Genomic DNA, 275 nt, shown 5'->3' with positions numbered 1-275 from the left:
CGCCGAAGGTGTCAAAGTGGGAATTTTAGTGAGACTCGTTCCGTAATGCACCAGCTACCTTCCACAGAAGGTAGGTAGGGTGTCTGGGTAAGAAAACGTGAAGAAAAACACCACCAAAACTTTATTGTACAAAAGTTGTAACAGAAATTGTATTCCACAAAAAAAAAGATGGTACCCTAAAGCTAAAAGGGATAGAAAAGTCAGCCAACATCATGAGACCGAACTGTAGGAAGCACTCCAAAAGCAACACAGGGGGTATCTAGCCAGGTATGAGA

The sequence above is a fragment of the Portunus trituberculatus genome, chromosome 23, assembly GCF_017591435.1.
Source record: "Portunus trituberculatus isolate SZX2019 chromosome 23, ASM1759143v1, whole genome shotgun sequence".
In the NCBI taxonomy this organism is placed as follows: Eukaryota; Metazoa; Arthropoda; class Malacostraca; order Decapoda; family Portunidae; genus Portunus; species Portunus trituberculatus.
This window is presented reverse-complemented; position numbering follows the sequence as displayed.